The sequence below is a fragment of the Podarcis gaigeae genome (genome assembly GCF_964106915.1).
Source record: "Podarcis gaigeae genome assembly, chromosome: 2".
Lineage (NCBI taxonomy): Eukaryota > Metazoa > Chordata > Lepidosauria > Squamata > Lacertidae > Podarcis > Podarcis gaigeae.
The window spans coordinates 28,598,782-28,623,897 of NC_139679.1; the positions used below are offsets into that span (position 1 = coordinate 28,598,782).

General features: G+C 46.6%; 1 protein-coding gene across 11 annotated transcripts in view; it reads right to left on the reverse strand.

The window, feature by feature from the left end:
* SDK2 (sidekick cell adhesion molecule 2) overlaps positions 1-25,116 on the reverse strand; it is a 331,653-nt gene that overhangs the window by 250,425 nt on the left and 56,112 nt on the right. Inside the window, exon 1 of one of the 11 annotated variants that reach the window (XM_083727348.1) lies at positions 3,006-3,100. The exons of the other annotated variants lie outside the window; for them this stretch is intronic. The gene's annotated coding sequence lies outside the window, so the exon portion shown is untranslated. Of the gene's footprint in view, positions 1-3,005; positions 3,101-25,116 lie in introns of those variants that run through there. 11 annotated transcript variants of the gene reach the window in all.

Consider the following 25,116-nt stretch of genomic DNA (forward strand, 5'->3'; position numbering starts at 1 on the left):
AAGCCACTTTGGACACCCAACAGAAGATGCAAAAGAGGTTGTCTGAATGACATGCTCTTCTTTGTCCTTCCCTTCCAAGTCCCAAGGGGAGAGTGATGCCAAAACTCCACCCATGAACTACACTCGTCTGTGCATTATTTTCTGGTCTCTAACATCCTCTAAAAAGTCAATGCAGTGCTCAATTCATTAAGACCTCTTCTATTCATTCAACTGGAGCTATGCCTCATTTTCCTCACCCACTCCACCGTGTTAAGATCATGATGGGTTTGGAGAAGCAAAAAAGGAGCTGAAGACCTTTTCAAAGGAGAGAGAATCTGATCCTGAAATCTCTCTTAACAGCTGAGGCTCAGGAGCGTTTATTACTAGTAAAGGTGTAGGATGGTTCCTGCCAGGTGATGCACAATTCTAATTCTAGCACCTCCTCAGCTATTCCATATCCTGCTTGTAAGGAAGGCCTTACATTTTCTACATGTTTTCTGACATGGAAATGCAGCTTCATCAGAAAGCAACTTCAGACAGTCAGCTTGCAAGAGAAGCAAAGCATGAATGACTTATGCATCCTCTCTTTTCCCTTTCAGGTCCAAAGCAGACGTGCCCCCCACATCCCAGGCTCCTGCAATGCGATCTCCCCACAAAAGATGAAACCAGAAGTGTGAGAAAAGGAAGCACTGAGACAGCAGCGTTTTCCCTTTCGCTGCTACTATGGAATGTCTGAAGGAGCTCTAAATGAACCCAACTGTTTGTTGCCCTCTCCACTTCCAGCACTAGCTGCCTGGATGTGGTACTCTGGATCTGGTCATCATTAATGCACATATCCCACCAAATGATGCTCAGACCATACAGCAAAGTCATGCAGAGTCCACAGGAAAGTTGAAACTTGAATACAAGATGGGAAAGGAAACCCCGCCATTATTTATTACATTTATCTCCCACATTTCCTCCAAGGAGTTCAAGGTACTGTATGCACTTCATTTACTCCCCATTTTGTCCTCACAACAGCCCTGTGAGGTAGGTTTCAACTGAGAGATGGTGACTGGCTCAAGATCACACAGTGGGGTTCACTGCCAAGTGGAGATTGAACCCTGGTCTCCTAGGTCCTAGTCCAGCACTCTAACCACTACACCACACTGCCTCTCTTGTTTGGTATGTCATAAGAAGGCTAAGATAAGAAGAGCCCAACTAGATCAGACCAAAGACCCATCTTTGTTCAATATACTGTTTCCTTTAAAATAAATAAATATTGGTTTTATTCATAACAAACAATATAAAATAAACATCAATACAATATCACAATGTGGGATTTCTCCAATCTCTTGACTTTCCTCTACCCTCTCCATGGTTCCATTATATTTATTATTCATGCATACATGTCCGTATCTTATTTTCCATCTATACATATCTGATTCTGTTATCATAATACTGCAAATGTTTTTAGAATCCTGCTGATGTATCAACTTGTATACAATGCTTTGATATATCTGCAATAAAAAAATTCCTATTCATTTTAAAATTTGTTATTGTCCTGATTTCTGGGTCTGTTTCTAAATTCTAAATTCTGTTAGTTTAGCCATTTCTGCATATTCCATTAACTTAATTTGCCAATCTTTTCTTGTGGGTATTTCCCCCGAATATACTGTTTCCCACCATGGCTGACCAGATGCCTCTGGGAAGTCCTGAAGCAGTGAAACAACAACACGGTGCAACAACCACCAAGACAAAAACCAAGCAATAAGCCCAGTTAAAAACCAATAAATTGGCAATTCCTTTAGAGCCTCTGTGACACAGTGTCTGCAATGACCCAGCCTTCTCCCTTCTCAAAACAACAACAAAAAACAAAAAATCATTCGAAGGACAGCGATTCTGCCGGCCTTCAACAGCATTCTGTGGGAGACTAAGGGGATGAGGCAAATAATTGTTTTCAAGGGGATTCACCGCAGAATGGCTTTTGAGATTGGCATGAAGCCATGTTGGTCATAGAACAGATGATGACTTTCAAACACCAGCTTGAGAGCTGCCTCTTCCCATCTCCTTCCACCAGCCCCCCGCCCTCCTACGTCAAAGGGAAAGGGAGCCTCTGTGGCGGCAAAATCTTTGGCCCCCGGGCATATTTTGTTCATTCACATCTCTGGGCCTGGCCCCAAATCAATCTTCTCCATAGCTGCTGGAGCAGCCTTAATCCCAGCTTGCTAACAGAGTTCCATTCACTCGCTTGGGGATGTTGACACAAGCTGAGAAAGAGCCACTGTCTGTAGGAGCTGGGGAAAGCATAGAAGAGCCTATTGAGGCAGCTCCTCGCTCTGCTAGAGAAATGCCAGCCTTGCCCAGCCCACCACATTGGAAAAGCCAATATTTCCCCTTTCAAGAAGCCCCCCAACACACAGCACTTTTGTTCTGTTCCAACGGCCAAACTTGTCCCTCTGAGAGGAGAACATTTCTTCTCACCCAGCCGCTGAGGGAAGCAGAGGAAAGGTTTCCTCTTCAGAAAATCGCCTCAGAAAATCACTTTTTTTTATTCCCCTTACCTTCCATTTCAAGTCTTTCTAGTCACTGTCACTACAGATAGCGCAGGCAACTTGGTATGTTAAAAATGGGTCTTTTGATGCACTGGATTTAAAAAATAAAATAAAAATATCGGATTACTTCTGAGGGGCTCAGGGGTAGCCTACAGGGTTTCCCCTCTTTATCGATACAACAACAGTGTGAGAGAAGTTCGGTTGAAAGAAAAGTGTCTGGCCCAAAGTCACATGAATAAGCTTTGTGGTTAAGCAAGGGGGTGAATTCAGGCCTCTTTGGTGTTCATCTATCTAGGGCTGGATGCAGGGCCAGCCCAAGACATTTTGACACCTGAGGCAGACCACAAAATGGCGTCCCTCTCCTCCAGGGAAGGAGGAGTGAGAGAAGATGTACACCAGGAACAAGGATGGGACAAAGATCTACAGTGGGATCAAGGGAGAGAGAGTGAAGTTCTACCTCAGAAACAAGGCGGGAATCCAATTCGACCTTACCTGACTGTTGAAGCGAGAATCGAAGATGGATGCAAGGGGGGGGGGGGAGACCTGCATTTAATCATGCCAGGCAGGTGCACAGCTCAAGAGACTCCAGAGGGCACCCCACTTCAAACTGGGGGGGTCAATCTATGCAGCCAAAGGTCAGGAAACAACAGTCCAGGGTCAGCCCAAGTACTGAAGTCCAGCAGTCAAGATACAGTCCAGAATCAAACCCGAAGCACAGGCCCATATAAGTCCAGGAACATCCAAGCTGAGGCCCATCAACCTGGGCAGCTGAACAGACACAGCACCTCCGCTCTGCTTCCCTTTTGTACTTGGCCTGCTGATTGAAGCCTCTGGGCTTGATGAGGCAGGTGACCCTCACCTGTTCTGAGTCGACTCCAGCTGAGAAATCACATACAGTGGTACCTCTGGTTGCAAACGGGATCTGTTCCGGAGGCCCATTCGCACCATGAAGAGTGCAACCCGCAGCGGTGCATCTGCGCATGTGTGGGTTGCGATTTGCCGCTTCTGCGCATGATGTCATTTTGTGCGTCTGCGCATGCAGCGAAACCCAGAAGTAACCCTTTCCGGTACTTCCGGGTTGCCGCAGGACGTAACCTAAAAGAACATAACATGAAGCGGACATAACATGAGGTACAGTATGAGTGTATCTCTTCCCAGAGCTAGTAAGCCCCACATGGCCAGCTAGGGAGCTGGGCGGTGGGCCCTTGCCTGTCTCAGCCTCCTAGAGCGTCACTCCCGCAGCTCCCTACGCCTCAGAGCCCATCCATGGAGACCGGGGCCCCTCTGGCTCTGGTCCTGCTGCTCTGGTTCCTACCCCTCGTCATCCTATATCATCCTATGAGTACTTCCTTCTCCCGTCCCCTGCTCCACCCCTTGCCAGTATCTTCTTCCCGTCATCCTGCCAATTCATAACAACGAATGGACCAGCAGCAGACTTCTGTGGATGTTAGCACAGTGCCGTCCAACTTCACCATGCTCCACCACCACCACTGGGACCCACACCTTTTTCTACATTCTCATCTCCCCCCTCCCTTCCTCACAATCCCCCACTCTCTCTCTCTCTCTCTCTCTCTCTGGCCTTCTTTGCTGTTGAGATAGCAGCAGCAGTGCTGGTGGTTTCTCCGCCACCTCTGGCACCTGAGCTCTGAGAAAGGGCCAAAGGCATCCTTCTGCCAGGGGAATGCCTGGGACATCAATGATTTGCCACTGTGACGTAAGCTTTAAAGAAGAAAGAAGGAAACCTTTAAAAGCCTTTGTAGTGAAGGCATTTTCCTAGCTGCTTTGCCTAGATTGCAGACCCTCCAAGTATCCCTATTTTCCAGGGATAGTCCTGGATTTACAGAAGACATCCTGGTTTCTGATTTGATGAATGCTTGATGTGTTGTTGTTGTTGTTGTTAGCTGCCCAGGGTCTCCTTTGACTGGACTTAACTGTCCATGGGTCCTTTACCTTTTTTTACCTGCATATACTTATGGATAGCAATAACCCATGCTTTCACCACCTCATAAGCTTCATGCGGATTATCTTCGAATATCTCTGGAGGTTTTTTTGTTTTGTTTTATAAATATTAAATCAGCTTTGTGACTTTGTGTGTGTGTGTGTGTGGCTAGAGAGTCCAGAACTTCTAAATGTGCATGTATACACACAGGAACAACAGAAGCAACAAAGCTAATCAATCATTGTTCCACTGCTGCTCTGCTGTCAGGTTAACTTGGCCTACACATTCCTAAAATTATGATAAGAAGGGAAGTTTATAGATCCTTTGTTTCCACAGCCAGTGAAAGGATGTACAGATAATGATCCTAGATCAGGGGTAGGCAACCTAAGGCCCAGGGGCTGGATTCGGCCTAGTCGCCTTCTAAATTGCTAGTGTTGAAGTAAGCTTTGACTGCCAGTCCAGTTGGAGTCTGCATATGAAATGGGATGGGATGCCATGTTGTCCTTAGGCTAAGGCAGCAAATTGTCTTGAGCCAGCCCAAGCATTTTTTAAAAGAATCACAAACTTTCAGCCTTTCCCCCATCAACATATTTAAATACAAACATACCAAAAGAACAGGAGGATAATGTTCCTAGTTTCAGTCCTTTCACCGCCAGCTCATTCAACCCCTACCAGTGCTGCCCACATCCACAAACACATCTAGCTAAACCTTCATGCACATACATAACCATGTGCCAACAGAGCGAGAAGAGTTTCGATTCCTTAGATCGTATTATTTCAGTTTTGCCACTCTCTTCAGAGCTACCTAGCTTCTCTGAGCCACAACAGTTATTTCACTAACTTTTGGCAGCTAGCACTCCAAACCAAGGATTAAGACAAGGCTCCTCAGTAAAGACTTCCTGGTAATTTTGAAATGAGCCCGGTTTATGAGATTTACACACTGCATTGAAGATTTATTTCCATTAATAACATCTTTTCACATCTGATCCAGCTGTTTGAAATCATACCAACCTCAGCTTGATTAAATGCTACTTGAAGTCACCTTTTTAAAAAATATAAAACCCGCACGTAATTATTTATTAAGTATGTAGCTTGTGTCTGATTAGTGTGCAGTGACATCTGAACTATTCAAAATGTCAACAGCGCTTAATAGCGCCTACGAATCAAACCCGATGCTCTGCATCGTGCGGCGCCAATCACCCAATCACAGGCGAGCAAGCAAGCAAGCAGGTAACAAATGAAGATGCACGTACAAGTAATGAAGCTGTGTCCGAAACAAAAAAAGTAGCTGCTTCACAAGCCACACTTTTAAAATGAACAAGTGAGAAACAACATTTCAAGTTGAAATTTCAGAAAGCACTGAAACTTAGGAACATGCACCTTCCATGCTCGTTCACCAACATCGTTCGGTGAGGGGCAAACCTATCAACAACATTCCTTTAAAGCGATTCATCTATTCTCCCACTGCAAGACTGATTCTGTAGCTAAGGTTTGGATCGTCATACCTTGAACTACCATCAGGTAAAGGGAAGCTGCTGACAGCTGCTTTCTGGGGCCTTTGCAGCCAAGAGCAAAGGGGTCATTTGCCAGAGAGAAACACAGCTGCATGGATGGATGAGCATGGCTCATCTTCTTCTTCTTGCTTGACACAGGAAGTTGTGCCTCTTCCACCTTTCCTTGGAAAACAAAACTACAGAGCACGTACCAGCTCTTAGTCTGAAGAGGGCTGGCTCCCTTGTAGCTTCCCTCCGTAGATAGGTGTACATGAGAAGTTCCCAAGGGGACAGCAGGCCACAGCCTGATGCTTCATCTTCATTTGCCGCTTGTCAGCTCGTGTGGTCTTTTCTCAGCCACCCCCGCCAACGCTCCGTGCTCTCTCCCCCCCCCCACCTCCCAGCATGCCGCCAATGTTATAAATCCACATTTTCAGCACAAACCCACTTGTCAGGCCACATCAGTGCACACGGATGACGGGGACTGGCCTGTTCCTCAGCACGACCAGACGTCCTTCCTAATCAATCAGTCCCAACAGCAGCTAGGTGGAAGCGAAACAAGAGGACAAGGCGACTGGGGTTGGGAGGTGGGAGGAGGAAGAGGGAGAGTCACTTTGTCAACACAGTCACTGCAGAAAACAGGGGGTTAGCAGGTTGGGCGGCAGCATCTCTCAAAACTCACAGTGTTCAAGTTTGGTGTGCCTGGTCTTTTCTGAACACACACACACAGGCATCATGGAGTGATGGACAGTGGAGTGGTACAATCAAACACAAAGGCAGACAACTGGGGAGATGGATGGACTAAATTCTCTATTTTTATTTGTCCAGGTTAAATCTGTGTCCTTCCGTACCCAGGAGATTTAAGGTGTGCGCACCCATTTAGAAAAACATTGACATTGGAACAACCTCTCACTATGATGTATCATACCAAACAGAAAGGTCTTGTGGGGCGGGGGGGGGGGGACGGAGAGAGAAACAGCACTCTGAAAATCACATTAGGACTGTCCTTCAAAATAGGATGGAGTGCAAGAAATCACAATCTTGCAAATACTTGTCAGACCCTACAATCGTGTCAGGCAGCACCTCACAAGAAGTTGCTTTATATAGAGTCAGACCATCTAGCTCAGTATTATTCCCTGTACTGACTGACAGCAGCTCTCCAGGGTTTCAGACGCAAGTCCTTCCCCCCCAAAGTCCACCACAAAACATTTCAGGTGGTGATTCCCAGAAGAGCTCGTTAAAGGTATTCCTGCAAGGATTGGAGAGCCATAGGAACCAGAACTGCAGGGGTCTCATGCTCAGCTGCACATGGAGGAAATCAAGGCAGTTGAGACCCAAGCAGCCACTAAACACCTCTCGGAGAATACATGGGAGCATACTGGAGCAAAGGTACAACTTCCCTGCAGAGTAGTGGTGTATCACTGAGCAAAACCACTTTTCCTCTTTTGAATTAGAGAATTCTCTCTAATAAACAGGATGGTCCATTTGAGAACGAGAGAGTTATTTGAGGTTGTTCTTACAAGACTGACCATCCCTTCCCTTTTTGGGAAACATGAACTTGTTGTTGTTTAGTCGTTTAGTCATGTCCGACTCTTCGTGAGCCCATGGACCAGAGCACGCCAAGCACTCCTGTCTTCCACTGCCTCCCGCAGTTTGGTCAAACTCATGTTTGTAGCTTCAAGAACACTGTCCAACCATCTCATCCTCTGTCGTCCCCTTCTCCTTGTGCCCTCCATCTTTCCCAACATCAGGGTCTTTTCCAGGGAGTCTTCTCTTCTCTTGAGGTGGCCAAAGTATTGGAGCCTCAGCTTTAGGATCTGTCCTTATGAACTTAGCAGGGTATAATTTCACTGAACCTTTCACTTTCTTTTGGACAGAATGCTTAATCTCAGTGCCCAGATGACCCCTTTTCCTCTTCTCGTAATAATAATAAAACAAATAATAATCATAGGAGGCCTGTACACTGGATAACGCCATTCCAAACTCATTTGTCTCCAGTTAATAGTTCTCTTGAAGCAAATGAAGGACAGAGTGGAAGCCAAACTGAGAGAAGCGAAGGACACTGGTGGGCAGTGGATGATGGAGAATGATCCTGGGAGGAGCCTCAGCACAGTGCAGACTTTCTGAATTCAGGTATTCCCCATTCCCACCCCCTGTAGCCATGAAAAGGAGATTATAAAAAACACATAGCATGGGCTGCCAAAAAGGAGTGACCCCTTTGCTGGTGGTAAGGCGTGCTGAAGAACTGGTGCCCAGTGGGGGAGTTGAATGAGACACTCCATGGATCAGCCCCACCAGAACAAAAGTCCTTGAAAGGCTGGCACTAAAAAGCAACGTAGAGGCTTTGGGTCCATTAGAGGACAAAATACCAAAACAAACTCTGGGTACTGAAATCAGTACCTAATACAAATAATACATTTGACTCATGGTACTGTGCATTGAGGTTGCCAAAGACCCCATCATACCCTGAGGTCCAGCGCCAAGGGCCTTCAGGCGGTTCCCTCACTGCGAGAAGCGAAGTTACAGGGAACCAGGCAGAGGGCCTTCTCGGTAGTGGCACCTGCCCTGTGGAACGCCCTCCCTCTAGATGTCAAAGAGAACAACAACTACCAGACTTTTAGAGGACATCTGAAGCTTTTAATGTTTGATGCATTACAGTGGTGCCTCGCTAGACGAAATTAATCCGTTCCGCGATTCTCTTCGTCTAGCGGTTTTTTCGTCTTGCGAAGCAAGCCCATTGACAACTTAGCGGATTAGTGCTAGAGCTGTCAAGCGGCTTCCAGCGATCAGCTGTTAAGCGGCTTATCAGCAGAACAGCTGATAAGCGGCTTAGCGGCTTAGGAAAAGGGCAAAAAAACCAAAAAAAAAAAACCGCCGGGGGGCAAGATTTTTTCGTCTTGTGAAGCAACCCCATAGGGAAATTCGTTTTGCGAAGTGCCTCCAAAACAGAAAAACCCTTTCGTCTAGCGGGTTTTTCGTCTTGCGAGGCGTTCGTCTTGCGGGGCACCACTGTACTGTATTTTAATATTTTGTTGGAAGCTGCCCAGAGTGGCTGGGGAAGCCCAGCCAGGTGGGCGGGGGGCCGGGGTATAAATAAATAAGTAGTAGTAATAATAATAATAATAATAATAATAATAATAATAATAATAATTCCTCTCGGGACTATGAATTTGGAGTCACAAAAACAGCAGGACACACAATCTAGGGTGATGAGATATGCAGGGGTGATAGCTAAAAGGTCTGGACACTACCCAGATGTTGGCTTGCACAGAGAGATAGGCGTGGGGAACTCAATGTTACATGCCCAACCCATTTTCTCATGCAGCTGGGGACTCTTAAGAACAAAAGAGGCAAGACGAGCAAATTATGCTCATTTTCATGACACATTTTGAATTTCATTACAGGGTTTATTTTGTTGGAAAGGTGTATATGTGTGTATTATCGACCATATGCTAATTTGGTTATATGATGCCCTCTGCCATGCCTATTCAAGGAAGGCCTGGTTCCATTTGGGATGCATGGCAACTCTAAATGAGCATGGCCAAGGGAACTCACCATTTCTTACTTGGCGTAATAAGCAACAACATTTGCGCTCCCAGCTCTGTGCGAAGGGTATTGAACCAGCCCCCCTGCCAGCTGCTGGACTTACTCTCATTTTTGGAAAGACAAGCAACAAGGCTGCTGTTTGTGTGTTCGCAGCTCCATGGGGCAGACGTGTTTTACGGCAGACACCTCCTTTCACCTACCCCTCGGTCAAACCTGTCACAAGGAGAGGTGGTGGTGCTGGGGGCAGGTGGGGAAGAGTCCTAGGAAGAGCATCACAGTTTGCTGCCTGGAGACATAAACAGTCCGTGCTCTCCAAAGCAGAAGAACTGCAAAGTTAGATTTTAAAATTCACCTGGCTGATACAAGGAGAGAAAGCCAGCTGCTGCAAGAATATGGCAGAGAGCTCTGGGAGCTCTCCTCACACCCAGACTGTTGGAATTAATGAGTTCAGAGGGTAGCGAGGGAGGCGGAGGTGTGGGTTGGCCAGTTGATTGGTGCAACCCACGTGTGGAGCCTAACCTTGATTCTCCGTGTGTGGATCTGTTTCAGGGAGTGTTTTTGAATGCCCTAGAGCTGCCCCTCCCCACTTGCTGAGCCAGGAGCTACGCATTCACAGCTCAGGTTAGCGGGTCGGTGGTGAACGCACCTGCCAGAAGATGACGGTTTAAAAATAGCACCCTTTACCTGTTGTCATCTTGGATATTCAGTGAGCTAATAAGGCACCTTGGGGGTGACTGGGAGAGAGGGGAGGATGGAGCAGAAGAACCGATGGATCATGAAAGTTTAAAACAGGAGGTTTGCGGGAGGCCTCTCCTGCATGGCTCCAGGTGCGGCAAAGTCTATTTCCACATATTTAAAAGGCACAATCAGAGGGCTACAAGGAGTTTACAATCAGGGCTGTGAACCCACTCAGGTCTGACCAGTTCAGCAGAAGCAAAAATAACAACACCTTCACATTTTCTCTTCCCGTTCCTACCCATACCTGTCTGTATCTCCCCCCCCCGCCAAATCACATTGAAAGAGAAGGTAAGGCACCTCTGCTGTGAGAGCCAAGGAGCCCAGGTGGAATGTCTCCTCTCCCAAGCAGGATGTCAGCAATCCCCACCACCACCGAACGCAGAAATGAAAGAAGTAATGGAACGAGAGTGGAAATATCTTACTGCCTGACTCTGCCAATAAATAATAGATTTATAATTGCCACTGGGTTTCAGGGGGTGGGAGGGATAATGGGAAAGTGAGCTCCAGGAGGTTACAGTCTAGTGGGCTGAATTATGGGAAGGACTTGACAAACTCAGAGAAGAGGTAGCATCATCAGCTGCCTGGCATCGTTCCCTGTGTCACAAACACAGTGTGTTAAGATAAAGCAGCAAGTTGCTTGGCTTACTCACGGGCCGATTTCTGCTATCTCCTTACATTCTCCCTGGGAGGATTTATTTGGAAAGAAGATAGCAGGCAGCTGCCCTCTGCCCCAAATCAGCTCTTGTACCAGGTGCAATGTTGACAACAACTGGCAAGCGAGCTGAACTCGCCCCCTTCAAAAGGATTCATTGGACTCCCTGCCCTGCTTCATGGTTTTGTTTTTTTCCTCGTTAAGACGCTCGCTCTCCCCCATTTATAAGAAGCAACTGGGTTATGGAAGAAAAAAGAGCAAGTGGAGAAAGCAAATAGGGAGGTGTAGTTCTCCTTTTTTTCATAATGTAAGAACCTGGGGTCACCAGCTGAAATTGACTGGTGGAAGATGAAAGTCAAAAGGATGCACACATTCTGTGTTAGTTGCACTAGTTTGAATTGCGATGACTGCCAGCTGAGATGGCTTTAAAGGGTGGCGAGACAAATTCATGAAGGATAAGGCTATCCATGTCTACTTGTCATGATGGAGATATATTACATCTAGGATCAGAGACACCTCTGAATACCACACACTGGGGAACATGTGCAGGAGAGGACTATTGCCTTATGTCCTGTTGGTGAGTTTTCCACAGGCATCTGGTTGTTAGCCTGGGAAAGGGATGCTGGAGTAGATGGGATTTGGGCTTGTTCCAGCAGAACTGTTCACGTGTTCCTAGGGCTCAGAGGGAGGAAAACTCTACAAAGTGAGTTTGAGCCCCAGAGCGATCCTGCACTGTTGCAACAGACTCCAGAGAACATGCTCACTTCAAGCAGGGCATCTAACTAAATTTGAGGTGATGCCCAGCTGTCTGGTGGGCTACACTTGGCTTGGCAGGTATTTATTCCCCATGCAAAGTAAAGGCAAAGTGAGCACCTCAGCTCTATGAAGGAAGTGCCATCAGCCAAGCCAACAACAGCAATAAGCAGGAGATAGCTTGCAATGTAAACACTCATCTTGGAGTCCTTTGTAGTAGCACAGAGGGTGGTATCCAGCTGAACAGATTCAATATTGCAGGGATTTCTGCTTGTACAATAGAACTTCCTTGCCTCTGTCCATGTGCTCCTATTCCCCCATGCGCTCTGGCTTCCATCACGGTGTCCCGTTGCGCGAGAAGCAGTCTAGTCATTATGGCCACATAACCTGGAAAGCTGTCTGTGAACAAATGCTGGCTCCCTCAGCCTGAAAAGTGAGATAAGCGAGGCACCCCATAGTCGCCTTTTACTGGACTTAACCATCCAGGGGTCCTTCACCTTACCTTTACCCCGAATCTGCTCTGGATGGTTAGGGGAACCCCAGAACAGATTTAGAGGGCATGTAAGGAGAGGAGGAGAAGTTCCATTGTGTAAGTAGAAATCCTTAAACTACCGGTAGTCTATTCCACTGTCACAATAGCTCTTACCATTAGAAAGTTTTCCCCAAATGCTTAGTAGGAATCTCCTTTCTTTTAATTTGAATTTATTGATTTGGGTTGTACCCTCCAGAGCAGCAGAAAACAAGCATGTTCTATCTTGCATGTGACAGCCCTTCGTAAATTTGAAGGTGGCAATCATATCACCTCTCGGTCTTCTCTTCTTCAGGGTAGACATACCCAGCTCCCTCCAGAAGAGACCATAAGAAAAGACCCTCTGGATCAGGCCAAGGGTTCCCCTGAGCAACATCCTGTTCTCACAGTGGCCAACCAGAAGCCCGCGAGAAATCAGTGCTCTCCCCACCTATGATGCCCTGGGACTGGTATTCAGAGACACACTGCCTCTGTCACTGGACTCAGAAGATAGCCATAAATGGTGCAGTTTTAGGGAAGCTGCTGGCCCCTGCTGCATGGCAGAGCCATAGAGAGAGAGTGCCAAAGATACACTGAGAATAGAAGGCATATGATTCCTCGACTCCCACACAAGATTATGACACACGCTGTTGATAAAACACAAAAATACTCTGCACACCTAAATGCAGCCACAGGAAATGCTCAGAGGAAATGCAGACAACACAGACTCATGTTGCCACATAAAATATCCACAACACAGGGAAGCGAGGAAGCGGCTATTCAAAAGACACACAAGCTCGGCAATTAACACTGTCTTGCAACGTTATTCCAGCATCCTCTAATGAATGCCCTTTGCTACCTATTAGTAGCCTGGCCAGTCAAAATGTGTTCAGAAACTTTGCTCCCTTGCAGGCCTTGTTTAATCCTTGACCTCTTTCCATGCATGCTCGCACGCACACGGACACCTCACTCAATTAATCAATAACATTGTCCTAACTAGCAGCCCTGGACACCTTCTGCCTTAAACTTCTTAAAAGATTATAAATTCCCTCAGACAGACCAGACACAGATACTTATGGCTCCTCGGTCTCTGGGCCGCTCTTAGGTCTCTTGTGACTCACTCCGATGAGTGACTCAATGTCAGTAACGCTCCAGCAGAGAGAGAGAGAGACAGAAGGGAGACAGCTTTCAGGAGCAGTTCCAACAGCAAGGAAGGACCCCGAGGGGAAGGAATTGCACTTTAGGTGGTGACTTGCAAGGTAAGAAGAGAGACCAAGGTGAGATCCAGGTGCACACAAACAGGTGAGGTCTGCAGAAGCCAAAAAGGCAGCTGCTGCATTTCCAAATGCTGCCTAGTCAGTAGCGGATTTCTAAAAAAAGAGAAGTCCTGGACTCCAGCATGCGTCAACAAGACATATGGCTTTGACATGCCCCCCCCCCCAAATATATGGGTTGCAGTGAATGGCTCTGAGCATTCCAGTACTGAGGCAGGTACTGCTTCTAACCTGGGATGAAGAATCTATGGTCCTCCAGATATTCCTGGAGTCTAACTCCCATCAGCCACAGTCAGGGGAGATGAGAGATGTAGTCCAACAGCACTGGGAGAGCCACAGGTTCCCCATCGCTGCTAAATGCAGTGGTAGGTAAAGGTAAAGGTACCCCTGCCCGTACGGGCCAGTCGTGTCTGACTCTGGGGTTGTGCACCCATCTCACTTAAGAGGCCGGGGGCCAGCGCTGTCCGAAGACACTTCCGGGTCACGTGGCCAGCGTGACAAGCTGCATCTGGTGAGCCAGCGCAGCACACGGAAACGCCGTTTACCTTCCCGCTAGTAAGCGGTCCCTATTTATCTACTTGCACCCGGGGGTGCTTTCGAACTGCTAGGTTGGCAGGCACTGGGACCGAACGACGGAAGCGCACCCCGCCGCGGGGATTCGAACCGCCGACCATACGATCGGCAAGTCCTAGGCGCTGAGGTTTTACCCACAGCGCCACCCGCGTCCCTAACGCAGTGGTACCTCGGGTTAAGTACTTAATTCGTTCCAGAGGTCCGTTCTTAACCTGAAACTGTTCTTAACCTGAGGTACCACTTTAGCTAATGGGGCCTCTCGCTGCTGCCATGCCACTGCCATGCTATTTCTGTTCTCATCCTGAAGCAAAGTTCTTAACCCGCGGTACTATTTCTGGTTTAGTGGAGTCTGTAACCTGAAGCGTATGTAACCTGAAGCATATGTAACCCGAGGTACCACTGTAGTCTCAACTACTCTCTCATAGCCATTATTCCTATTCCAGAGGTGAGTCTCAAAACAGCCCTTATGACTAGTCCTCCATGCCTGAAACAGAGCACATAATCTCATACACTCCAAATATTTCTCTGACGAAAACAGGGACGTCCTATTTCCTAATAATAATTTTATTATTTATACCCCACTGATTGGACCGGGTTGCCCCAGCCACTCTGAGCGGCTTCCAACACACATAGAAACATAATAAAACATTAAACACTTAAAAACTTCCCTATACAGGGCTGCCTTCAGATGTCTTCTGAAGGTTGTACAGTTACTTATCTCCTTGGCTCGGTGGGTCACATGTCTCCACACCCTCCAACATTTATCCGATGAAAATAGGGCCGACCTAAGGAAAAGAGGGACATTCTGGGATCAAATCAGAAACCGGGATGGCTTCTGTAAATCCGGGACTGTGCCTGACTAACTGGGACAGAGGGTCTGCAATCTTGCCTCGTGATATCTAGTGGTTATCTTTGAAGCCATGACTTTGAAGTCATGGGACAGGGAGAGGCTTGAAGTCTCCTTACTCTTCCTCCTTCTCCTTTTTTTTTTTTTTTAAACATGTCTTGCTTTACTGTAGTGTAGAGTAAAACAGGGGACAAATATGAGAGCAAACAGGAATTAGACTGGGAAAAGAAGTGAAGAAGCTGCTAGTCAGGTCATTTGTTCATCCAGTCCAGTATTGTTGACCATGTCTGGTCTCCAGGGTTTTAGAAGGGACATTTCATTCTGGAGATGGTGGGGACTAAATTGAGGATCTGTAAAGTAGATGATAGGGAATGCGGGTGGCACTGTGGGTTAAAGCACAGAGACTAGGGCTTGCCGATCAGAAGGTCGGTGGTTCAAATCCCCGCGACGGGGTGAGCTCCCATTGCTCGGTCCCTGCTCCTGCCAACCTATAATAATAATAATAATAATAATAATAATAATAATAATAATAATAATAATTTATTATTTATACCCCGCCCATCTGGCTGGGACTCCCCAGCCACTCTGGGCGGCTTCCATAAAAACCAAAAATACAGTTAAATATCACACATTAAAAACTTCCCTGAACAGGGCTGCCTTAAGATGTCTTCTGAATGTCAGGTAGTTGTTTATCGCTTTGACATCTGCTGGAAGGGCGTTCCACAGGGCGGGCGCCACTACCGAGAAGGCCCTCTGCCTGGTTCCCTGTAGCTTTGCTTCTCGCAATGAGGGAACCGCCAGAAGGCCCTCGGCGCTGGACCTCAGCATCCGGGCAGAATGATGGGGGTGGAGACGCTCCTTCAGGTATACTGGACCGAGGCCGTTTAGGGCTTTAAAGGTCAGCACCAACACTTTGAATTGTGCTCGGAAACATACTGGGAGCCAATGTAGGTCTTTCAAGACCGGTGTTATATGGTCTCGGCGGCCGCTCCCAGTCACCAGTCTAGCTGCCGAATTCTGGATTAGTTGTAGTTTCCGAGTCACCTTCAAAGGTAGCCCCACGTAGAGTGCATTGCAGTAGTCCAAGCGGGAGATAACTAGAGCATGCACCACTCTGGCGAGACAGTCCGCAGGCAGATAGGGTCTCAGCCTACGTACCAGATGGAGCTGGTAAACAGCTGCCCTGGACACAGATTTGACCTGTGCCTCCATGGACAGCTGTGAGTCCAAAATGACTCCCAGGCTGCGCACCTGGTCCTTCAGGGGCACAGTTACCCCATTCAGGACCAGGGAATCCTCCACACCTGCCCGCCTCCTGTCCCCCAGAAACAGTACTTCTGTCTTGTCAGGATTCAACCTCAATCTGTTAGACGCCATCCATCCTCCAACCGCCTCCAGACACTCACACAGGACCTTCACTGCCCTCACTGGTTCTGATTTAAAAGAGAGGTAGAGCTGGGTATCATCCGCATACTGATGAACACCCAGCCCAAACCTCCTGATGATCTCTCCCAGCGGCTGCATGTAAATGTTGAAAAGCATGGGGGAGAGGACAGAACCCTGAGGCACCCCACAAGTGAGAGCCCAGGGGTCTGAACACTCATCCCCCATCACCACTTTCTGAACACGGCTCAGGAGGAAGGAGCGGAACCACTGTAGGACAGTGCCCCCAGCTTCCAGCCCCTCAAGACGGTCCAGAAGGATGTTATGGTCGATGGTATCAAACGCCGCTGAACCTAGCAGTTCAAAAGCATGTCAAAGTGCAAGTAGATAAATAGGAACCGCTCCGGCAGGAAGGTAAACAGTATTTCCGTGCACTGCTCTGGTTCGCGGCGTAGTCATGCTGGCCACATGATCCAGAAGCTGTACACCGGATCCCTCAGCCAATAAAGCGAGATGAGCACCGCAACCCCAGAGTCATCAGCGACTGGACCTAACAGTCAGGGGTCCCTTTATCGTTACCTTTAAAGTAGATGATCTACAACAGTGGTCAGCAAACTTTTTCAGCAGGGGGCCGGTCCACTGTCCCTCAGAACTTGTGGGGGGCCAGACTATATTTTGGGGAAAAAATATGAACGAATTCCTATGCCCCACAAATAACCCAGAGATGTATTTTAAATAAAAGCACACATTCTACTCATGTAAAAACACGCTGATTCCCGGACTGTCTGTGGGCCGGATTTAGAAGGCAATTGGGCCGAATCCAGCCCTGGGGCCTTAGTTTGCCTACCCATGATCTACAACAGAGGTAACACCCTTGCTTGTAAGCTCCACTCACATATAAAAGTGTGTGTGTGTGTTTGTGTGTGTGTGTGTGTGTACCTACCTTTCCCACAATCTCAAATCAGCTGATTCTCGGCAAAATTATATATTCCTTTCCAGAACATTAAGGGCTCATCTGCAGGTCGACTTGCCCTGCTGCTTTCTCCCGGGGAAACCTGTTGTTTACCACTGGATCAGAGGAAACATCAGTCGGATTTTCTCCATATTGACATTTGCTCCAATTTAGCACTACACAGTGGGTTTTCCGTGGCAAAGGGAAAACTGTTTGGACCTGTGATTAGAAAGCACTGGACAAACAGAAAACCACTTAGCTGCACTTTTCTAGTGGAAGTGGACGAGCCCTCAGGCTTGCATTTTGTAGGATCAGCCACCTTTCGGCATGAAATCAGAGTTAACAGTCTTGTCACCTGAAATCATCTCTGCTATGTTAATTTGTCTGGGTACCTACTCATATAAATACAAAGTGTGATGCACAGGTCAAGCTCCTATCAGGCATTATTATGAACAAGTGTAGCAGGGAGACAGGGACTGTGCATTCCTAGCTTCCATGTGCTCATAACGAAGTCTATTTTTTGTGTGTCGCAAAACATATACCGCACCAATGTTCCGCGTCTGATGCGCAGAGGAATTATGGGAACCGCAGGTGTGATGTGGTGGTCAGAATGTGGCAGGGATAGTATGAAAGATCAGAGAAATTTTGGTGAGAATCACTGCCCACTGGATAACCTTGGATCAGCCACTTTAAGCTTAAACCTACCTCTCAAGAGTTGCTTTGAGGATATCCCACCCCCCTCCAAACACATGCAAACCTGAAAGACTTGGAGGAAGGTTGGGATACAAATGCGATAGACAGACAAAGATCGCTGATGAACTTCCCCCCACTGCAATTGGAAACTGCAAACACAACTTTTCAAAACTGGCTAAGCAAGCCCTTCTTCCTGTAGCTGGGGAAGCCCAGCCAGATAGGTGGGGTATAAATATTATTATTATTATTATTATTATTATTATTATTATTATTATTAGCTGTGAATTGTAGGGTGGGCAGGAAAGTGCTCACCTGGATCAGCTCCCATTTTGCATTTTTTTAACAGACAGCCTCATAAGCATCCAGTGGAGGTTTTGCCATCTTGCCCCTTCCAGGAAGGAGGAAGATGAAGACAGTATAAATTTCCCACAGAGGGTTGAGGGAGGTAGCAGCTCAGAAGCAGATGAGGGAAAAAGTTGGGAAGTCATGGGACAGCCAGAACAACACCCAGCTGTCATTAGAAAGCATTTCAGACCCAACATCTCCCAGAACCCGGCGAGCCTTAAAAGTAGGAGACCAAAGAGCTCAAAGACAGATGGCACATAGCAGCACCCATGATGATGATGATGAATGAGGAAGTGGGAGAGTCAGAGGTGGAAATTCACTCGGGACAACGTCATTATCCAAGAGGCTGGGTTCTATAGCCTGTCTCTGTAAAGATTGAAATAAAAAAGGACTGTAAGAAACTTTTCCTTGTCTTTATGCTTTCCTGGGCAACCAGCCAGGAGCTGCTGGTGGCATCCTGACACAACTTTACCAGGCTGTGGGGGAATCACACATCCCCATTAGAGAGTGGTATGTTGGTTAGGCCCTTCCTCACATCTCCATGCCACAGAGAAAGTACAAGTGTAAATACCCAAGGCCCCACCTGGGAAAGATCCAGGCAAACTGAGATAAGGTGCCTTTGGCCTCAGTAGAAGAGCTACCATTTATCTTGGTCTGAGTTCTTTGTTGCCTGTCCAGAGGGGTAAGAAAAGAGTGACAGTCTACGTGATGCTTGTTAAAAGTGATAGGTCATGTCGACAGCTATAAGCTTCCCCAGGAATGACCAAAGTGGCCAAGAACAAGAGCAACTTTCGATGCCCTTCACTTAGCACAGCCTTCGCCAACCTGCTGCCATCTAAATGTTTTTGACTACAACTCCCATCAGCAGCATACCCCACCCCAAGAGGAAACCAGTTTGGCAAAAGCTGACCTGATAGCACGAAGATATTTGGCTGGTTTCAGTCATTTGTAGACTCCAAATCCTGCCAAGAGCTTTTGTCCCACGGACATTCACGCTTTGATGAGATGCCCCACATGTAAGCTGGGTTTAACCGTGCAACTTCTGATACACTGATCTGCTTCTTATAACTTGCATAAGTCCTAAACAGACTGAAGTCCCCTTCTCTAAATCATGATTCATTGGGGTCGTAGAATTATCTTTCTCAACAGTGAAGTGGGTATTTATGGCAGTGACTGTTGCCCTAGAGATTACACCAGGAAGACTCTCATCATTCAGATCACTTCTCAAAGCCCACCACCATCACGAAGCCTCCATCATGAAGCTTCAGGCCAGCTCTTCGGCTGAAACGAAGTCTGCATGTGTGTAACTGCATTCAATCTTATCCACACATTTTTACTCTTGCCTCTTCCATTCAATTTTTTTCTTGGCCATGCATCTCCCCATGTCATCAGTGCATAGGCTGCAAACTGCTGGGGAGCAGGGACCCTTTTTATGACCCTTGTCTTATGCCGGTAATATTTTTCCTCCCTGTTCTTATTTTCCATTTGTCATTTTGCACTTTACTGCTTTGAGTAGCTTTTGTTGAAAGGTGGAATACTACATCATCATCATCATCATCATCATCATTGACTGTAATAAAAGCAGTTTACAAGAAATATTAAAATTGCCCAAACTGCCAAAATTTAACAAAGACAGTGGTACCTCAGGTTACAGACGCTTCAGGTTACAGACTCCGCTAACCCAGAAATAGTACCTCGTGTTACGAACTTTACTTCAGGATGAGAACAGAAATCATGGTGGCAGCAGGAGGCCTCATTAGCTAAAGTGGTGCTTCAGGTTAAGAACTTTCTTCAGGTTAAGAATGGACCTCATTAGCTAAAGTGGTGCTTCAGGTTAAGAACTTTCTTCAGGTTAAGAATGGACCTCATTAGCTAAAGTGCTGCTTCAGGTTAAGAACGGTTTCAGGTTAAGAACGGACCTCCGGAACGAATTAAGTACTTAACCCAAGGTACAACTGAACATATAAAAACAACAATAGCGGTAAGACAGACGAGATAGATAGGCATAGGATTCTGAAGTTGATATGCCACTTCACTGTACCATTTGAGAAACTGAGGCATAATGGGCTGATGGTCAGTGCAGAGCCTAGAGAAGGCTTTGCCAATGATGCCAGCAAGGCAGGACTCTGGGGTAGAAGTCTGGGGTCTTGCTCCACAGGATGAGCAGGAAGGTTTGCTTCTTACCAGATTCTGAAAGAAGTGATGGGTCACACATTAAAGTTCATCTTCAGAGACGGGTGGGGTAGTATGGTAAAGGCAATTAAGCCCAGGGTCTAAAATTACCTAACTGCTCGCTCTCAAGAGAGGTGCTGAGATATCTGGCAGGCTATTCAGTCTACAGCTAAAAGGATAGGCTGGTGGTGACCCTTATCTACTCAGCTCTGTAAAAAGTTTGGACGTATAGGGTCGAGAAGTGTGAGAGTATGTGTCTTTGCATTCTTCATTTCATCCCAAGCCATCCCTAAAGCAGGGGATTCCCACTCGTCTCCGCCACACGCTTGCTGAAATTTTGCACTGAAAACAGCCCAGTTGTCATTTTCACATTAGCCTGTTTTATAGCTAAAAATGATTTCTGCCTGGCTGCCAAATTACAAGAAAATGTTGCTTCATGCTGAGCGAATCCATTCTGACATGTAAATCAAAGGCATATTTTTCTCCCAGAAAGAAACCACGGAAGGGCTTCCATCTCCTCTTCTTATTCAGACTCCGTATCCCCATATTTATGTCCTTATTTTTAAAAATAATACGAGTCGGGCCTCCTAATAGCCTGGGGGAGAATCAAAATATCCCGATGAACAGAAGGTCAAATGAAAGACGGTGGTGAAATGCGCAGAGGGAAGCCTTGACATTTGCCAGTTACCTGATTGCCAGTGGTGAGCACCCCTTGTCCTCAGATAACCAAGACGGACAGACCTGGAAACACAACACACCTCCATGCAAGCTGCACATCTTGGTCTCTTATCTTAAAGGACCCTTGCCTTTTAAGGTAGAATGGGCGCAGGGAAAACGGCTTAGGAAAGCCACATAGTGCAGTGGAATAGGAACATAGGAGATTGCCTTATATTGAATCACATCACTGGTCCATTTAACTCAGTATCATCTTCCCTGAGTAGCAGTGGTCCTCTAGGGTTTCAGACAGGGGTCTCTCCAAGCTCTACCTGGAGATGCTGAGGAATGAACCTGCACATAAAGCAAATGTTCTGCCAATGAGCCATAGCCATGCTATAGCCTCCAACATTTCTCTGACAAAAATAGGGACGCCCTATTTCATTACTAATATTAATATTAGCTTTATACAGTGGTACCTTGGTTCTCAAACTTAATCCGTTCTGGAAGTCTGTTCCAAAACCAGGATACCAGAGCAGGAAATGGTCAACCCTTTCCTTAATCCATATTAACATGGGTAATATGGGACTGAATAATATTTCAGTTAAATTGAATTTAGAGGGATCTGGCTATATCATTCCTTGCTGCTCAAGTGTACTCTATGGCCTATGCAAAAATTGCAACGCAGCATCTCGCATGAAAAGGTGCAACCCATTGCATTTTCTGGCTTTGTTTCACTTGTAACGGTAGCTATTGCAATTTCAGCCTGGTTTAGAACAATGAAGGTTCACTTCTGGTTCACAGGGAAAGAAGGGAGTACTGCTGAATTGCATGTAAGATGAGACAGTTAATGGTTGGATCTGGTATCCATATCTTAACAGTAGATGGGAAACATTAAACGGAATAGCTCATCATATGCACGGAAAATAGAAGAAGGGGAAATTAGAGTAAACATTATGCTGGTCTGTGCTTATTACTTGACATTGAAAATTTAAATAAAAGTACATTCATTTCCATTCTTACTTGGAAGCAATCCACTCCCGTGCTTACCAGATTCTCTGATTCTATTTATCTGCTTCAGAGCAGCTGCCCTTTGCATTGACTAGGACTCTGCAGGTCTAACTGCAACATAAGCAGCCTGCCCATTACTCAATGCTAGACTAGATGTAATAAGGAAATTCTATGTCTGAAACTCCCACCACTCCAAGAATAAGCTGTGGACGTTGGGTAAGGGCTGTGTCATGGGGAGGTGGGGGGCGTACTTTAGGCCAGTGTGGTGTAGTGGTGTGGTTAAGAGGAGTAGACTTGTAATCTGGTGAACCGGGTTCGCGTGTCTGCTCCTCCACATGCAGCTGCTGGGTGACCTTGGGCCAGTCACACTTCTCTGACGTCTCTCAGCCCCACTCACCTCACAGAGTGTTTGTTGTGGGGGAGGAAGGGAAAGGAGAATGTTAACTGCTTTGAGACTCCTTAGGGTAGTGATAAAACAGGACATCAAATCCAAACTCCTCCTCCTCTTCTTCTTCTCCTCCTCCTCCTCCTCTTCTTCTTCTCCTCCTCCTCCTCCTCACAGGCCATAATTTCCCATTGCAAATTGTCCTCTGCCCAGCCATGGAGGGAGAAAGCCCACATTGCACCTTAAACAAGCTGCGTATGTTACCTGGCTGTTCACGTCGCCAGCTGATGCACCGATGCAAAGCCCGGTGGCTTACTCACGCAAACTCTTGTTACTGCAACCCAGAAATTGATTCTTTACACTTGGTTTCCCAGCCAGTAATCATAGCTTGCCCAGTTTGGGGACTCATAGCATACTATGGTTGCTGCAAACCAGGAAAGGGACGAGGGAGTCAAAGCACCAGAGGAGAAGACAGAGAGCACCAACTTGCAGCATACTTCTGACCTCGGAAACATGCTTTAGAGAGGGTTGGGAACACCGTGCCTGATTAAAACTGAACCAATGTTTAACAGCTAAGTGTACATGCCGAATCCCGAGTAAAAGGTTAGAAATAAAAGATTTCAACCGCAATTGTCAAGACCGGCTGGATTCTACAACATGGGGCAGTCATTCTACAAACACATTGATTGTGGCCTCCTCTCTTTCCTCCACCAGGTGGTTAATCTCCAGAATGAGCTCTACAGTGCTGCTTCAAAACAGTAGATTTTTGCCTTACTTTCTGCTCCCTAACACCCAAAGACAGTTGAATACAGAAAGCAGGAACCAAAACCTGTAAAGTCTTCTGTGATATTGGTTTCATGTCCTCAAGGCTTCACTCTAGTTGGGACTAATAAGTGCATCATCAAATCAATAAAATACTTGTTTGACCATAAACTACTGCAGCAACAAGGAGCCAGTACCCTGCAGTTCTGTTGTGGTTTGGTTGCAACAGAGACTTTCAAAATAATGAAAGTCAAAATAATGGAGAGACACAAAGGCTTCCTGTTCAAGCTTTATTTCACTCTCTGCTTCCTTTGTTCCCGCTGACAGGTATGGTGTGTGCAAGATTGCAAGTGGTAACTGTTATAGAGGAAGGGCCACACTATAGCTACGCACAGATTGCAAACTATGGGATATGATACCAAGGGGTCCAATTGCCCGGATGATAAGGTGTTGGTAAATGTGCTGCTATGTGAATGATGCCAAAGCTGTAGGTTTGGCAATACGATTCAGATTGCTAGTGCAGATCTTTAAAGCCCTAAACGGCCTCAGCCCAGAATACCCGAAAGAGTGTCTCCACCCTCATCACTCAGTCCGGACACTGAGGTCCGCCTTCAAAGGCCTTCTGGCAGTTCCCTCACTGCGAGAAGCGAAGTTACAGGGAACCAGGCAGAGAGGGCCTTCCCGGCAGTGGCACCCTCCTTGTGGAACGCCCTCCCATCAGATGTCAAGGAGATAAAGAACTACACAACTTTTAGAAGATATCTGAAAGCAGCCCTGTTTCAAGAAGTTTTTAATATTTGATGTTTTACTGTGTTTTTATATGTGCTGTGAGCCGTCCAGAGTGGGGAAACCCAGCCAGTTGGTCAGGGTGTAAATACTGTATGATGATGATGGTGGTGGTGGTGGTGATGATGACTGTCAATCTTCTACCAATAATTTGCTTTCACTGAAGTGCTAGTCACTGATTGTCTGACTACATCTTGTAGCTTCAGATGTAGTTTCCCTACATCTTGCAATAGTTTTTTTTGCTAGAAATGACAAAGGTAGAGTAAACCTGTAGGACTGCAATATGGAAGTAAAACCTTACATCCAAGCAAACAAGTTCAGCGTTGAACTACACAGCAATTTCCACAGAGTAGGCTGCCCACAGAAACACAGTCAATCTCTTTTCACTTAGACAATGTTTCACACAGCTCAGAAGCGGATTAGGCTCACCCATTTTCACGTCATCTAAAAATAGTACCTCTTTGCCACATATTTAACCACATGAAGAGAAAGAATCGCATTGCTCTGCCACAGGAGAATTGCTGGGGGGGGGGGGGGATTCCAAACCATTTCCCAGCTTTTAGTAGACAGGAGACTTCCCCAAATCAGTCACCCTTTTCCTTTAGATGTAGCACAGCATACCAGCATCTGAAACAGATATAGGTCTAACACACACACACACACACACACACACACACACACACACACACAACTGTATCTCCTGTTTCAAGCGTCTTCTTTAGGACTAGGTATAAACAGGTTAGTTAAGCAGGCATTCAAAGAAAAGCACAGCTGAAACTGAATTTTTATGCAGCTTTAAGACTACAAAAAGCCACAATGGAGTGTGACAGTCAATATTCAAGCATGAATTAAAATGACACTGCAAAACATGATCCTGCCACACGTGTGTCTAACAGTGGTGGCAATTTGGAGTGCACTGAGCATCTTAGGGTTCACCCAGACTTATGCTTGTCCCCACTGAGCAGTTTTCCCCTTGCCCCCCTGCTTTCCCAGGGACCAAAGCTGAACTGCCATTTCCTCCAATTGAGCACTAAAGAGTGGCTTTCCCCAGGGGAAAGGAGCATGACAAGTGTGGCTAAGCCTCTAGTCTAGCCTCTTAAACAATATCAGGGTTTCCCCACCCCCATGAATAAATGA